The sequence below is a fragment of the Quercus suber genome, unplaced genomic scaffold (assembly GCF_002906115.3).
Source record: "Quercus suber isolate HL8 unplaced genomic scaffold, Cork oak 2.0 scaffold_509, whole genome shotgun sequence".
Taxonomy (NCBI): Eukaryota; Viridiplantae; Streptophyta; class Magnoliopsida; order Fagales; family Fagaceae; genus Quercus; species Quercus suber.
The window spans coordinates 105,183-119,775 of NW_027069958.1; positions in this window are offsets into that span (position 1 = coordinate 105,183).

Here is a 14,593-nt window from a genome sequence, read left to right on the forward strand (position 1 = left end):
TGTTTCCAGCAAATTCAGGTCAAGCATTGCTACCGTCAAGCCAATCGTTGTGCAGACATGTTGGCCAAAATGGGAGTAGAGCAGGACATAGATTTTCTTAATCATTTGAGTCCACCTGTGGACATTTTGCTTTTTCTCCAGGAAGATACGGACGGCTTGTATGTTAATCGGACCTGTCATGATTGTATTCTCCCTTTTTGAGTTTTTAATGAATCGTCTCTTTACCAAAAAAAAAAAGAATCTAGTCATGAACAGTGGCAGTGCCACATTCAATCCCATGGCCAGGGAAAAAAAATTAATAATAATAATAATAATAATATATATATATATATATTTTGAGTCTTTTGACCACCCTAAAATAAAAATTTAAACATCTTAAAGGAAGCCCAACAACAAACTTATTCAACACCAACTTTTATCTTAACATTTTTAAGTAAAAGGAAAAAAAACCTAACAACAAAAATTCTTAATTGAGTAATGCTATGAACAAAAAAAAAATTAGAGCATTCTTATCGCGACTACTACAGTTGAATGGTCAAGTAAAAGAATTATAAAGAGTAAAGACTAAAACTATTTAATAATAAATTAAAGTATTTTTATCGCGACTGCTACATTGAAAATAAGTTTTTTGGCAATGAAATATATAAAGGATGAATTGCAAAATTGAATGGAAGATAAATAGATGAATGATTACTTAGTTGTGCACATTGAAAACAATGTAATTGATAGTTTTGATAATAAAACTATCGTGCAACAATTTTAAAATATGAATCATTAGAAAAAATAATTGTAAAACTTCATTTAATTGCATTTCTTTTTTTGCAATGTTGATATATTCTGGATCTCTTTTATTATATTTTGTGTAATTCAAGCTTTTTAATTATTCCCTAAAAAATTTCCTGGAGCCACCATTAGTGGTAAACAGTTTTGGGCACTCAAAAATTCCAGAAATAGTGAGGTAAATGAGGAACAAACTTGTTCCATGGGCCGGGTTTAAAGGTAACCTTGTAACAAAAGCAAACAATCTTTAGGTGCTTTGGGATTGTTCAACTCTTTTTTGCGTAGAGGTGGACATTTGGTGATTTGGGCCATATACATTAAAGCTGAAAGGCCCTAATCAGGGCTCAAATTTCACATCATCTGGTACTCTCTTGGGTAGAACTAGAACCAATCTATTAGATTTGCCAAAGAAAAGACTGGTCGATTTGATTGCAGAAAAAAAGTAAAACTAATCATAATGCAACTTTTTTTCTCGACTTTACTATTAGGAACACTGTTACTTTATACCTTTTGCCTTTAGTTTTTAGTCTGTAGAGCCCAGATAGCTCGAATCAGATCACAGGATCTGACAGGTGCATTGAGCCCATGGGGTCCCATGGTAAAGTAGCATTTTGGGCTAAGTGGGTGTGAGAAAAAAAAGTATGAGGGACCATTGTCTGGTCTCTGAAATTGGGTCACAACTCACAACTCACGAGCCAGTGTACTCTCGGCCCTACTGTGCATGTTAGGCAGCTGGTGGTGCTTCTCCATCAATTGAAATCAAATCTTTATAAATCTTTTTTTTTTTCTTTTTCTTTTTTTCATTTTTGGTTGTTTTTCCCAATAAAGAAACTTTGACAAAGAAAAAAATTAACCACCCTTGTTTAATGACACTGCACCTCTCTTACATTTGGTTAGTGGGCAATTGTCAATGATGTTCAAATCCAAATGATGAAGATGGTTTTAACTTTTAGTGCTGGTTATCCGTTTCCATTGTGAGAACTGGACCTTTCATAATAAGTGTTTTAAGATCATAATAAATATTTCATAATAAGTGTTTGAATATATAATATTAACTAGTTGTTACCCTTTGCATTGCATTAGAAATTTAACAAGAGATATTTACATTTCATATACATATAATTAATAATTATTAAAAAAAATAAAAATTCAAATTAGAGATTAAAACAATAACTTACCCAATTTAATTAGAATTTGTTTATAAAATATCAACCATAATTTAATCACAATTTGTTTAGCTTTCTATTTGAGTTCTAAAAACCAAATATGAGTTGCTAACCCATGCAATGCATGGAAAAGTTCAACAGAAAATGTTTATATATGTAAACATTCATGAGTATTAATAAATAAAAAATCATTTGGTTATACAAAAGAACTTACTTAATTTAATTATAATTTGTTTAAAGAAGATCAAACATAATTAATCAAAATTCATTTGGTGTTAGATTGTTTGATCCAAAAAGACAATGAGTTCCGATTATAGTTTAAACTATATATTTTAGCACTTTTATAACTCTAAAAATAAAATTAAGAAATATATTATATTAATGATAATGTGATAAAACATGAACTTTCAAAAGTTGATGTGGTAATATTTTTCTTTTTTAAGGAAAAAAGTCAAAAGATTGTTATTATATATTTGGGGGTAAAAGCCCAACGTTATGCATTGGGCCTAGGGCCCTATTTGAAGATTACGGTGTATCCGAAGAGAAGAAAATGATTGAGAAAGATTCCATGTGGAAGAGATATACCTGGAAATGATCAAGGAATATAGTCCGAAGAGAGCATCAGTAGTCTGAAGAGTGTATTCTCCTCGGATATAAAGAGTCTCAGTCAAGCAAATACCTGGGAGGTTTCAGTGATCTTCCTAGCAATTCCAATGATAAGGATAATCTTCAGGCATGTATGGAGATGATAAGAACGGAGAAATATCTAAAAGAAAAGCTGCTACCACTACATTAAATGCACTGCAGCAACTTTTCTAGCCGTATTAATATGGAGAAGATCTCTGAACAGTGCAATCTCAACTACTGCCACTCATGGAGAATCGACGAAGATATCTGATGGGACGTATACTCAAATGAACGTTTAGATGAAGACAAGTGGACGATCAAGATAGTAAAAAAGAAAACTATATAAATGTAAGGGACCTCTTACAGAGGGGGGACGAAAAAAAGAGAGAAGAAAGGTTCACTGTAGCTCTAAGAGTGATATATACAAAAGTTTGTCTCTTCAGACATCAATTTATTTATGTTTCAAGTTGTTCTTACGCTGATTAATCCGTTGAACCTTAATTGAACGTTGTTTAATTCACAACCAGCTCAGCTCTTTCACACACTCTCTACAAATTTATTGTTTTGTGCTCATTGGGCTCATAATCCAAATCTTTTAGGCTTGGGCTACAAACTGAGACCCTACAATTGGCACCGTCTGTGGGAAGAGCTTGAGCAAGAGTGGAAGCAACGATGGCAGAACCACGGCAGCAACCAGCAGAATCTAGGGCATCCCAACACGTCATCATTTTCTCAACTTAGAGCAAAGCCATGATCGTGAAGGCAGTATACATACTACACATACTGACCAAAGCCATCCACGGGGGGGAAGTCACGTGTTTCATTCAAAGAAGGACAAAAACATGCAACTAGAGATTGACCAGCTAAAGAGGGAATTGCGCCATGCAAAGAGGAAACGATCCTCTTCATACTCTGATGATAATTCTAGCAACGAACCAGACGTCACTTATAAACGGAGCTCTCGAACACCAGTAAATGAATCCTTTTCCTATGAAGAAGAATATTATCGTAAGAGGCAACCTCGAAGCCTATCACGTGGAGGCGTAGGGAACGATGCTATAAGCAAGGCTTTGAATCAAATCTCTAGGTTGCCTTTTACACGTAGGATTGAAGAAGCAAAACTCCCCCGTCGTTTTCATTAACCAACGTTCACTATCTATAATGGTAAAACAGACCCAATAGAACACGTGAGCCATTTCAACCAAAGGATGGCTGTTTACTCCAAGGACGAAGTGTTGATGTGCAAAGTTTTCCCCTCCAGTCTGAGACCAGTTGCGATGAGATGGTTTGACAGCCTGAAAGTAGATTCCATTAGTTCCTTTAAAGAACTTACTCAAGCATTTGGTTCCCGTTTTGTCACTTGTCGAAGGATCACTTGGCCCTTAGCTTCACTGCTATCCTTGAGCATGCAAGAAGGTGATCCCTTGAAAGCGTATTTTGATAAATACTGGGAGATGTTCAACGAGATGGAAGGTGATTTTGATGAAGTGGCCGTTAATACATTCAAGCTCGGCCTACCGGCCGACCATGGTTTAAGGAAGTCTCTGACTGGAAAACCAGTCACCAGTGTGCGTTAGCTGATGGATAGGATTGATAAGTATAAGAGAGTTGAAGAAGATCAGCAACAAGGGAAAGGAAAGGACAAGGTTATCCCCCAAGAGAGGAGGGATTTCAGATCGGATAGATACAGTAATAATAAACCACGTAGGGATTTTGCTAGGCAGTCAGGATTAGTGAATCTTCAAGTAGTCAACGCTATATTCAAAGAGCCAGTACATCAGGTTTTAGAAAAGATTAAGAATGAACCGTTCTTCAAGTGGCCGAATAAGATGGTGGAAAACCCAGAAAGGCGCAATCATAATCTCTATTGTCAATACTATCAAGACCATGGGCATACCACAGAGGATTGCAGGAGCTTGTGGGATCATTTGGACCAACTTGTTCGCGAGGGTAAATTGAAACAACTCTTACATCACTCTAGCAGTTGAGGAGGTCAGGCGAGCTCGGAATCCCAAAGGGATAACTCTTTAAGACACCCTTTGGGAACTATCAATGTCATCTTCGCCACACCAGGAAGAACAAGATCTTGGCCATCTAATGTATTGTCAATAGCCTGGTTACCCACATATGATAATCATGATCCGAAGAGACCTAAAATGGGTATTCCACCAATTCTTGGATTCTCGGATGAAGATAAAGTGGGAACCATCCAACCTCACGACGATACTTTGGTAATTACCCTCAGAATTGTGGAATATGATGTGAAGAGAGTAATGGTGGACCAGGGCAGCACAGCCGAAATAATGTACCCTGACCTATACAAAGGGCTGAATTTAAAACATGACGACCTAAAGCCATACAGTTCTCCCCTAGTGAGTTTTGAAGGGAGAGTTGTTATCCCAAAGGGCCAAATACGACTACCCGTGCAAACTGGTATGGAAATAGTAGAGGTGGATTTCATTGTCATAGATGCGTATTCGCCCTATACTGCAATTGTGGCTAAACCTTGGCTTCATACGCTAGGGGCTGTCTCCTCTACTCTACATCAGAAGGTTAAATATCTATCTGATGGACAAGTTGGTGAAATCTGGGGAGATCAATCCATGGCCAGACAATGCTTGGTGGCTGCCATCCAGCATAAGCCCGAAATTGAGTCCTCGGCCCAGGCCGAAAGGGAGTTATAGCAATTAAAACCTCGGGCATCATCTATTGAAGATTCAGCCGAAGGCACCAGGTGCGAAGATTTGATAAAAGTTGCTATTGGAGACAACCCAGAAAAGTTCTTTTAAGTTGGATCTCAGTTACCTCATCAGGAAAAGGAAGAGCTAATAGAGTTCCTTAAAAGAAACATTGATGTATTTGCATGGAATGCTTACGAAACCCCGGGGGTGGATCCAGAATTCACATGTCACCATCTGAAAGTCAATTTCATGGTCACCCCTAAAAGACAGTCTCCTCGGCGCCCATCCAATGAGCATGCTGACGCAGTGCGAGAGGAAGTAATAAAGCTCAAACAAGCTGGAGCTATTAAAGAAGTTTTTTATCCTGAGTGGCTAGCGAATACTGTGGTGATAAAGAAGAAGAATGGGAAATGGCGAGTATGCATAGATTTCACTAACTTAAATAAGGCTTGTCCTAAGGATCCATTCCCTATGCCAAAAATTGATCAGTTAGTAGATGTCATTGTCGGTCATCCTCAGATGAGTTTCCTGGATGCTTTCCAAGGTTACCACCAAATACCATTAGCCCCGGATGATCAGGAGAAGACTGCTTTTGTCACCCCTATTGGGAACTACCACTACAAAGTGATGTCATTTGGTTTGAAAAACGTAGGATCTACCTACCAAAGAATGATGATGAGGATGTTTAAGCCACAGCTGGATAGAAATATCGAGATTTACATAGATGACATGGTGGTGAAAAGCAAGATCGTTTCTGAACATGTAAAGGACCTTGAAAACATTTTTGAAGTTCTAAGAAAGTACAAGCTGCATTTAAACGCTTCCAAATGCTCATTTGGTGTGGGATCAGGCAAGTTCTTGGGGTACATGGTGACTCACAAGGGAATTGAAGTTAACCCCGATCAGATAAAGGCCATCAACAATTTACAAGCTCCTCGGAATCCTAAAGAAGTTCAGAAATTGACTAAAATGACCGCTGCTCTGAACCGATTCATATCTCGATCAACAGATAAGTGTAAACCTTTCTTCTTGTTGATCAACAAATGGAAAGGATTCGAGTGGACTGAAGAGTGTGCGTTGGCTTTCCAATAACTTAAAGACTATTTAACTCGGCTGTCAATCATGTCTAGTCTTGAGGCAGATGAAGTCTTGTTTGCCTACATTACTGTGGCTCATTATGCTGTAAGTTTGGTGTTGATACCAGTGGACCAAGATGTATAAAGGCCAGTTTACTACGTGAGTAAATCATTGCATGAGGCCGAGATCCATTATCTACCATTGGAGAAAGCCATCCTAGCAGTAATACTCGATACCCGAAAATTGCCTCATTATTTTCAAGCCCATACAGTTGTTGTCCTTACTCAACTCCCATTTAAGACTGTACTCAGGAGCGCAGATTACACAGGAAGAATAGCTAAATGGGGCACTATTCTAGGGGCTTTTGACATCAAGTATATGCCCCGTACTTCCATAAAGGGGCAGGTCCTCGCAGATTTAGTAGCCGAGTTTACTGAGCCCTCGTTAAAAGAATTAATACTAGCACAGAACATGGATAAAAAATCAGTTGGCGTAATCTCTCAAAAAGGCCCCTCATCCTGGGAGGCATATGTAGACGGTGCGGCAAACCAGAAGGGATTTGGAGTGGGCCTAGTGCTAATACCCCCAGAGAAGATCATTATTAAAAAGTCATTAAGATTAGGCTTCACGACCACAAATAATGAGGCTGTGTATGAAGCTCTGTTGATAGGAATGACTATGGTTCAAAGAATGGGAGAAAGGTCAGTGGAGGTGTTCTCGGACTCAAGGTTAGTCGTTGGCCAAGTGCAAGGGGAATTTGAACAAAAGATGAAAGAATGCAAGAGTACCTGAAATGAGCTAAATGTCTGCAATTAGAGTTCGAATATTTTAATTTGATACACATCCCTAGAAATGGTAATGCATATGCTGACTCTTTGGCCACGCTTGCTACCTCCTCGGCACAGAATTTGCCTAGAGTTATCCTTATCAAAGACTTGCACAAGCCTACAGAGATAGAGAGGGAGGTAGTCTGAGTTCATCAAATCAGAGCTGAATCCAGTTGGGTGGACCCCATAATCAAATTCTTGAAGGAGAATATATTGCCTGAAGAAAGGTTGGAAGCCGACAAAGTTCAGAGGAAAGTAACTAGATTCTGGCTATCCGAGAACTACAAATTATATAAACGATCCTATTCAGGGCCGTACTTGCTGTGCATTCATCCTGAAGCAACTGAATTACTCCTCGAAGAGTTGCATGAAAGAATCTGTGGGAGCCATACTGGAGGTAGATCCTTGGCTCATAGAGTCATTACTCAAGGTTATTGGTGGCCAAACATGCAGAAGGAGGCTCTTGAATATGTTAAGAAATGCGATCAATGTCAGCGGTTTGCACCAAACATACATCAACTAGGTGAAACCCTTAATCCACTGTCTAGCCCATGGCCTTTCACTCAATGGGGCTTAGATATCGTGGGTCCATTCCCTAAGGTTGCAGGAAACAAGAAGTATTTTCTGGTTGGCACAGATTATTTCACCAAATGGGTTGAAGTTGAGCCTCTAGCCAACATTAGAGACGTAGATATAAAGAAATTTGTCTAAAAAAATATTGTCACTTGGTTTGGGATTCCTCATACCCTCATCTCAGATAATGACCTACAGTTTGATAACAAAGCATTCAGGAGTTACTATGGCGAATTGGGAATCACAAACAGATACTCTACCCCAGCTTATCCCTAGGGGAATGAGTAAGCAGAAGCTGTTAACAAGGTCATAGTAAATGGATTAAAGAAGAGGCTAGATGACACGAAGAGTAAATGGGTGGAAGAATTGCCACACGTACTCTAGACATACAGGACTACGTTGCGTAGGTCTACTGGAGAGACCCCCTTTTCAATGACCTATGGGGCTAAAGCTGTCATACATCTAAAGACAAGGTTCCTAACGTTAAGAACTAGTTCATTTAATCCGACTAGTAATAATGAACAGCTAGAGAAAAGTTTGGATCTGATTGAGGAAAAAAGAGAAAATGCAATGGTTTGATTAGCACATTACCAATAAAAGTTTAGGTAGGGCTATGATGCCAACGTTAAGCTAAGACTTCTAGAACCTGGTGATTTGGTATTCAGGAAAGTTGTGGGCACTACAAAGAACCCAGCTTGGAGAAAGTTAGGACCCAATTGGGAATGGCCATATCGTATTACTTCAGGGGCTGGCATTGGGGCGTATTTCTTGGAAGATTTAGATAGTCATGCAATACCGCGCCCCTAGAATGTAAATAACCTTAAAAGGTACTATTATTAATCGAATTTTTTCTTTAATCAATATGCCAATTTATTATATAAAGTTTTTGGATAAGTGTTTGAACTTAAATCCAATCATACCTGAAATCCTCGGACCAGATGATTTGGGTTAGTTAACACTCGTTTACAATTCTCCTAAGTGTTTAAACTTAAATCCAATCATATCTGAAGTCCTCAGACCAGATGATTTGGGTTAGTTAGCACTCGTTTACAATTCTCCTATGTTTAAACTTAAATCCAATCATGTCTGAAGTTCCTGGACTAGATGATTTGGGTTAGTTAACACTTCCTTACAATTCTCCTAAGTATTCAAACTTATATCCAATTATACCTGAAGTCCTTGGACCAGATGATATGTGTTAGTCAACACCTCCATACAGTTATTATTAATGCTTAAACTTAAAATTAATCATACCTGAAATTCTCGGATGTATTTAAATAAACTTTAACTTATGATAGGCCTCTTTAGTCATATACTTAATTCAAAATCAATGCTTAGTAATATTCTCTGTAAATGTTCGAGAAGACCTATGAGACTTCCATATCATTCATTGCTTTCATTGCTTATTAATAATTCTTATATAAACTACTTTTTTCAGTATTGATTTAAGTTATTTGCATCATCAGTATGATATCGTGGTTAAGTCTGCTTATGTTATAGTAGCGATGAGTCAGTTATTTGCAATAATAATAAGCTTTATAAAATGTACAATGAAGACACTGAAAATAAAAGAAACAGTTTCATTGATCAAAAGAAAGTACATTGCAATTCCCTAATTTTTTTTTTTTTTTTTTTTTCTAGTACAAGTATGAAATAAAAATTCCTAAGTTTTTAAGCCTTCATCTGAGGGGCCAAAGGGTTGGCAACCTGACTAGACTGAGTAGCAGCAGCACCTGGGGCTTGATTTGCTTGAGGATCCTCGATTTGCTTGCCTTGACCACCAGGCTGACCAGACACTATTGGAACTTCAGGAAGGGCAAGAGGGATTTGGCCGACCAAGGGCTGCTCCAAGGCTTTCGAGAGTTGCTTGGGGGGAGAGGAGTCAGAGCTTGGGAGTTCACGAATCTCAGGATTGTAGTAAATACTCCCAAGTTGTCTCAAATCAGAATCTGCAGAGACTCCAGCAGCATCTAGGGCTTTACCCCAAGTTATGTTGTAATAATCTCTACAGAGTGTGGAGAATTCCTCTGTGAGTCTGCTTTGGGTCTCCTCACTCCAGGCTTGTATGCAACCTGCTTTTCAGCCTCAACTGCCTCCTTGGCCAATTGGGTAGCTTCCTTGGCCAATCGGGCAACTTCCTTGGCCTGTTGAAGCTCAGCTCGAAGACCTTTCACCAGCTCTCTCTCCATCTCCAGATTAATTTCGGTTATGTTCAACTGCTGGCGTTGCTTTTCGGCCTACTTCTCGGCATTTTTAAGACCTGCATCAAGACTATTCCTCTGTCTGGTCATTTCTTTTAACTGCTCGGACAACTGAGAATAGTCCTCCTTTAGGCTACCCAATGATTTTTCTGCCTCAGACCGAGAATGGGCCTCCGCTTGGGCTTCAGTATAGGCCTTTTTGTTCCACTCCTCGGCCACAAAAACTTGCTGGGTAATCTACATAGCAGAATGAAAAATTTCAATATAAAGCAAAGAAAAGGAACTAATAAAAAATATCAGCATCTTAATTGAAGAAGTGGATCAATTCACTTACCATGGCTAAATCCCTTTTAAGGGATAAGAAGAGTTCATATTGGCTAAAGCGCCTGTAAGACTCCATGTCCTTTAGAAGGAGAAGTGGTTGCTCCAGGGTCTCAGCAATTAGACATGTCTTCCCCCCTTGATAATTTCTGAGGGAGGTTTCCCAAGGGATGGGAGCACCATCTAGTTCCAACTTAAGGGACCAGGTGCGCGGTCCTCGGCACACCTCAGCAACAAGAGAGTCATCTCAACTGTCAATAGATGAAGCCCTTTTGCTCCGTTGGTCTTTGACCACTTTCTGTTGCTTGGTTCCTTTTGGAGGTATCACTTCCCTTTCTTCAGTATCTATGAAGGGCTTTTTCTTCTTCGGATCTGGCAATGGCTGTAGGCTGAGATCTGAAGGGACCTGAGGAGGTGGGGGAGGAAGATTAACGGCTGGTCGAGACGAGCCAGTTCCTTTAATCCCAGGCCCTTTATTCCTAGCCTTCATTAGGTCCTTTAAGCTTGCCATTTCCTCTTCTTCTGAGGAATCGTCTGAAAGAGCAGTTCTTAAAATAGGAGGGCAAACACTAGACTGCCTGTTAACTTCCTCCTCGGCGTCCGAAACTTGTACCACTTGAACCCCTCCCGAAGCCTCTCCTTCAAATTTAAACTCATCAATTTGCTTATCAAGTGAAGAAGTCGAGGAAGCAACTCTTTCACCTACTGTCTCTGGTTCTAGAGGGATTTGTTCAACTGGCTGGATGAGTAGTGGTATACCCTATGGATTTGGGTGTGGCACAGGCGCAAGATCAAACAGCGCTAGAAAATTGGGCCAAGCAACGTCTATTTGGTTTATCCGATAATCTCCTTACCTTATAGCGTTGCCAATCGGCTGAAAATCGCTTGATTTTGGCGTAAAACCAAGGATAAGAGGAACGGCCCGGAACTACCCGTCTTCACTTACAAAAATTTCTAATCTTAGTAAGTAATTAAGCGTGGCGACGTTTGTGAGGCTAAGCTGAGGAGCAACGTGTTCTTTATCTGTTACACCATAACAGAATTAAGTATAGTCAGAAACTTAAAAATATTGAGAGAAGAAAAATTTTTAAAAAAAAAAAAAAAAAAAAACAAAGATCCTAAATCTATTGTTAGGAAACCTAAATCTAGGATGTCCCACCTGGCTCTCTTAGTTGGGTTGGGCAATGAAGACCGTTATGCCACGCGCTCGAGACGATCAGATAGTCGTCTTTCATCCCTTTGTTAGATTTAGGAAGGCAGGAGACGAGCCTAACAATGTCGGATCAGGATTTAAGATAGTATCCCGCTCCCTTCTGGCTGTGACACTCGTACATATGTACCACGTCAAGCCAGGTGAGTTCCAAGCCTAGATGACGGTTCAAATCATCAACTGCTCCTAAGATTCTAAAGATGTTAGGCGCACACTGATCGGGACTAAGCCTACGGTTTCAGAGATAATATCTGGTAATGGGACCCATAGGGATAGTCATTCTCCCTTCTGGGAAGGCGATCATGGGGATTATAACTTCACCCACCCTTCGATCTGTTAGTAGTCCTTCTGGGGGACAGTATCTCAAACCTACATCTTGAGGTATATGATATGTTGCCCTAAATTTCTCCATCTAGGCGGGATATCCACCATATACTTAAATCTACCCATCTCAATTAAATAAAAAAGAAGAAATACTAAACGCGGTGACTGGGGAGTGAATATTCGAAGGCGGAGGAAGCTGGCCGAAGAGAAGATGAAAGGTTTGAAGAAAGGGGAACTTACACGAACTAAATTGGAGAATGATCTTTAAATCCGTAGGGAGATTCTTACGGATTCTTGGAAGAAATAAAGTTGATGATTTGAAGAACTTGGTAGATTTGAATGCTCGAGTTCACTAGAGAATCTGAGAATTTGCGAAGTAAAGGAGAAATAACCTCCTCTGAGGCTTTATATAGGGGCAAACGAATGGATAGGAGTCATCCTGCCCAAATCTTGAGAAAAAACATCATCCGTTAGATCGATGGTGCACTGTTGGATGCAAGAGACAGAACGCTGCCTGGAGTAATTAATAGCGCTTCATAAATACTAAAACGTCAGCAGCAATGATAAAGCACCTAAATCTATGCCCACACACGTGTAAACTTAGGTATTTTTGTGTTTTAAGCTTTTATTTCGTGACAAATCAAAATCCTATTTTTTCTCCTCGAATGCGAGGGAAAAATTAAAATTTTGAGGGGCTATTGTGGGGGTAAAAGCCCAATGTTATGTATTGGGCCTAGGGCCCTATTTGAAGATTACGGTGTGTCCGAAGAGAAGAAAATAATTGAGAAGGATTCCATGTGGGAGAGATCTACCTGGAAATGATCAAGGAATATAGTCCGAAGAGAGCATCAGTAGTTCAAAGAGTGTATTCTCCTCGAATATAAAGAGTCTCAGTCAAGCAAATACCTGGGAGGTTCCAGTGATCTTCCTAGCGATTCCAATGATAAGGATAAACTTTAGGCATGTATGGAGATGATAAGAACGGAGAAATATCTAAAAGAAAAGCTGCTACCACCGCATTAAATGCACCTACAGCAACTTTTCTGACCGCATTAATGTAGAGAAGACTTCTGAACAGTACAATCTCAACTACCGCCACTCATGGAGAACCGACGAAGATATCTGATGGGATGTATACTCAAGTGAACGTTTAGATGAAGACAAGTAGATGATCAAGATAGTAAAAAAGAAAACTATATAAATGTAAGGGACCTCTTACAGAGGGGGGGAGGGAAACATGGATAGTAAATTTTAGTTAGTTCAATTGATAAAATCTTTTGTTGATAACTAATAGATGTATGATTATCCATATAAAAAAAAAGGAAAAAAAAGAAAAGAAAAAGAAAAAAGATGCATGATTAAATTATGTGTACAAAGAAGAAAAAAAACCCATTGACTTGACGGTGTATTATGAAAAACCTCATATATTCAAAGGAACATAAATTTTAATAGACCTTCATTTATCCTTCCTTTTCAAGATTTTTTTCTCTTGAATTCATTGAAGCGATAAAATAACCTAAATTCTATAATAAAGTAAAGTAGATTTTCACTAAACTACAATATCATTGATCATTTCAAAGTATTTAATAAAAAAGGAATAAGAGAAAGAAAATTCTGATAAAACTCTGTACATAATACTTTATGCAAAGTCTGGCATCATATTTATTTCTCTGTCATATATTCTCCAATTTTGTTCGTCTCAAGGGATATGCAGCTCTGCCATTTAAAGGCTTACAACATCCGCTCTCATGTTATTATTTGCTGTTTTTGGCATTTGGGAAGAACAGATATTTCAAAATAAGAAAATTAAATGATAAATTTTTTTCTTCAAATTGGATTGGAGAAATTTCCTTCAATTTATTCGTGGCGTTTCAATGACTATCAATGTGTAATTTTTTGATGACTCAAGTAATTTAAAAAAATCATGTAGTTTTTAAATGAGTCATGTGATTAACTATACACATGAATATCAATTTGTGTTGTCATCATATAATAATGTGGAAGGAATTTTCCTCCAAATAATTTTGGATGAAAAATATGTCCAAAATTAAATAAGACAAAATCCTTGACATGTTTTCTCATAGATGTATCAGCAAAGAAAGATTAACTATAAATTATTTGAAAAAAATTAGAGTTTCATACATGCATTCCAATAAATTGAACATAAACGTCATTTCCAATAACCTCATAAAAGCAGCTAGTTGATTTAGGCTACATTTGGTTTGACTGAAAGTATTTTACAGCCTTATGAGTGTTTTGATGGACTGAAAAACCCAATCAACCTGAAATCATTTTCCCTTTGATTGTAAAATATAATAGGTTTTGGTGTAAAATGAACTACACTTCTATTTTCCTACATTTCATTTACAGCCTCAGAACCAAAGAGAGAGAAAGAGAAGAGAGGAGAGCTTGAACACAAACGAAGGAGCACCAAGGAGCCACCCATGAATCGATTGAACCACCGTGACCCAATCGAGCAATTCAGCAATGAACCGATCAGATTATCATGATGGGGTCCTCTAACGTCAACCACCCACCCCTAGATCTCTTTATCTTGTCGTCATTGCCTCTAGATTAAACCAACGTGTCTATGTTGTTTTCTCTATTCATAGACTATGTACTGCCAAAAAACTAAAGTGATCCGCAATTTTTGACTTCAACATAGAAGTGTCTTCATTCTTCAATCAAAATTGCAGGGCAAAGTTGATTTTCATATATATATATATTTTTGGGGATAAAAGAATAGGCAATTCATCATACAAGATCTTGTCCGGCTAGCTTTTCTTGACCTTCCTCATGTGGTTCT